Here is a 3778-nt window from a genome sequence, read left to right on the forward strand (position 1 = left end):
CCTGTTGTTGAATGTGTTCTTGTACTATCATCCTCCCATCTCTTCTTCCAGTGGGTGCAGGTAGGGTCTCTTCCTCTTCTGGTGGGTATAGGTCCAAGGTTCTCTTCCGGTGGGTGCAAACAGTCCAGTACTTTGATGGGTCTCATGATGGGTGCAGGTGGGACTAAGAGACTCCCTCTCCCTGTGGGTTGAGGTGGGACTAGCCCAGAGATGCAATTAAACTCTGGATTGCCTGATCCACTGGGGGCGAGTTGACTTGCCCGCAGACTCCAGGCCAGGAGATCCCAAAGATCTAAACAAAGATTCTTTTTTTTCCTCCATTAATTTCACTTATGACTTGGCTGTACTCAACCAAAGACACCCTCCCAGCTTTGTGTTTTGAATAATTTCAACTGTGAAGAAAGAGATGTAAACACTCACAGAGGTAGCCCTGGGTGTAAAGTGGGGTAAGGGAGGTGAAGGAGGCAAAGAGGCTGTTACAGGAGAAAACAGAGAAGTAGGTAATGAGTTTTCACCAAAGACAGCAATAGGAAGTCATTGATCATTGTTAAAGGAAGTTTTTGATATTTATTCATTAATTTATCCCTCTATCACACATGCGCTATGTAGTATGTGTTAGGAATTATGCTAATGTAGGGGTTTTTCCAAAGAGCAACTTTGTCCTGATTTTAAAGGGTGGAAAGTACATGGAGAGGAAAAAGTGGTGTTTTAAATAAGCACCACAAATTCTAAATATTATGGCAACAGAAATGTTTTAAGATACAGTAAACACATAAGACAGGCAGTCATGGGAGAGAGGGTTGAGCAAATGGTTATTAAAATCTTAATGATGTTCTGATGTTTAGATCTATTAGAGAAAGCTGTTTGCTGAGACAAATTAAAATTAAATAACAAATTAAATACGAGAGTTATATTGTGAGGGCATCACTTTGTTAGGAGACTCTCATGTGCCAGCCACTGCATGTATTTTGTTAATTCTTTCAGTAACTTCATGGGACTGATCCCTTTAGGGGTTCTTTGTTTGAAACTGTGTTTTGTTTCTAACCTGGACTGACTTAAACCCTGATCCTTCTGTTTTAACCTCCCATGTTCAGGAATTAGAGGAAGCACCACTGTGCCTAGTCGTATTCATAGTGAATATATGGGAGTTCGGGTCAGGAGGTTTGAAAGACGAGGTAGGCATACACAGTGTCTGCTTCTAAAACCCTCTTGATCATCTTATTTTCCAGCCTTCTCTAGTGTCTGTGTATCAGAAGATGCATGCATGCATGCATGCACCAAGACACACTTTTATGTGTGTCATAGCTAAAATTCACACGTTTTAATTACCTTAGTGAATTGTAACCCACGGCTGATAATACCTGATTTTAGTAGGCACAGCCCTTATTAAAGCCACATAGTGTATGCAACATTCAAAGACAGTTTCCTGCAAAGAAGGTCACGTTGAAATCCACTTAGCAGGATGTAGTGTTTTATTCTGCACAACCACAAACTATTCTGCCTTACACCCAGTGGGGTAAGGTAATCTGAACATACATGCAACTGCTTAGCTGATCTCTCCTACTTCTTTGTATACCATGGAGAGAGGCCTCTACTGGTATCTGGTCAGTGCGATGATGGCTCCTGAATGTGCTTCAGAGGGACGCTCCTCAAGCATTGACAGTCCAATGCCAAACACATTGGATTCCAGGCTCTGGCTGTTACTCATAATTCTGTTGTGAACATAGTTGAGAGAGTGTCCTTGTGGTGTGAGTGTGCATAGCTTCCACTCTTCATTTCTTAATGCCGAGGCTCGTGGGTGACCCTGGAGCTGCGGAGCCATGGGTAGACTGTATACTCTAGAGCAAGGACTTGGAATGCCTGGAGACAAGCTTCTGGCTTACAACAATAGCCTTGATGCCATGCTGTACAATATTGTAATTGTTTGTTAGAGATTAATTATATAATTATACAATTAATTACACAATATGTAAACACTGTAAAACAAGAGATATGAATGGGAAAAATAGTCTTCACATTCCTGTATTATAGAGATATACTCCTGTATGTGAATCAGGCGGGGGTCGGGTGGTATTCTTTTTATTCTTGCATTCTGTCACCAGTTACAATAAGTACTTTAAAAAATAATTTATGATTTTGAATAGTTAAGAGTATCGTGGCAGAGAAGAGAAACAGCATACAAACCATTAAAGCAATGTCAAATCTATTAGGGGCATCTTAGCATGGAACTTTTTATTCAGTGATCCTACACAGTGATACAGGAAAGATTATCTAGGGTGGGAGGCACGATTACATACGACTTTTAAAATGAGACTTTAGATTCAAACTGGTAGGTAGGTGATAATCTCAGGCACAGGATTGAAAGCGTGGCATTTTGAAAAAAGAGTCAGCTAGGGATGGATAGTATGCAGGGAGTAGAAAGGAAAAGAGAAGTTAAGGATGACTCCCAGGTTTTGGATTTTAATGTTGGGTGGATGTTGGTCCCGTTTGCAGAATGGAGAACGCAGGTGATTTGGAAGTCTGAAGTGAGGATGTCACCTCATGACTTAGAGAATCTGGGGTTTGGAATCAAATCTCTGGGAACACCAACAGCAGAGGAACCCTGTTGGGTCTTGCCGGATGCTGCCTTCCACTGTCTCCCATTTTCTCACACCATTTCTTGTGTAGACTCTGGGAAAAGAAGGGCCCAGGGTCAGGAATGTCTAACACACAAACTTGATTGGGGTTTGGGAACAGAAAGGACTTAAGCAATGTTTTATTGATTTCCAGGTTTTTAGAGACACATCTTGAACATTTCCAATTCCATTTTCACCAATTACAACAAACACAATTCATTGCGTTAAGAAATTTTGCTCATGTAGCGGTGGCTGGCTTTTTATTTATTTAGCTGTGTGGAGTAAGATGAAAACGAAGTCCAGCATTGGCTTTACCTGGCAAAACTCAGATAAAGGATCAAATGTCTTTTGAAGCTCAAATACAGTATTCATTTTTGATTCATCTTCTTTGCAAATACATTATATTTCGGAAGATTTTCACATACTCATTGAACCAAGAACACTTCAAGATTATCCCTGTCTTCCGTTTTTTCTTTTTAAATATTCAACACTTTGCTTTTTAACTCAAATTTTTATGTATTTTTTTAATAGACTTAGGATGAAAACTCGGAAGCAGACAAATTAAGTGGGACTAGGGGACTGGCAGACTCTGGATTGGCTGGTCTGCTGGGATGGGTTACCCTGTGCACAGTCCCCAGTCATCAGGAGGTATGAGCAGGACCCCAGAAGATGGGCTCGTTTCATGGCTGGAGGTGGGACCAGGACGCTGGCACACTCTGGACAGGCCAGTATGCCTGGGTGGGCTTCCCTGAGCGTGCACAAGCCCAGGCCTCATGAGGCTCCTAACAGGGCCCCAGAAGGCAGGCTGGAAACAGACCCACGCTTATCTCCTGTCGTGGTTAGAGGTGGAACCAGGATGCTAGCAGACTCTGGACAGCTAAAAAAAAAAAAAAAAAGGTTTTAAAAAATTTATTTTCATTTTATGTGCGTCATCATATATGTCTGTGTGAGGATTTCAGATCTCAGAGTTATAGGGACTTGTGAGCTGCCAGGTGGATGCTGGGAATTGAACCCTGGACCTCTGAAAGAGCAGTCAGTGCTCTTACCTGCTGAGCCAACTCTCCAGCCCCTAGAAATCACATCTTATCATTCATGTGACATCTCATTGTTTACATATGTGTTCTATGATGTGGAGTGTTGGACAAGAACACAATTAGGAGACA

The sequence above is a fragment of the Phodopus roborovskii genome, unplaced genomic scaffold (genome assembly GCF_943737965.1).
Source record: "Phodopus roborovskii unplaced genomic scaffold, PHOROB, whole genome shotgun sequence".
Classification (NCBI taxonomy): domain Eukaryota; kingdom Metazoa; phylum Chordata; class Mammalia; order Rodentia; family Cricetidae; genus Phodopus; species Phodopus roborovskii.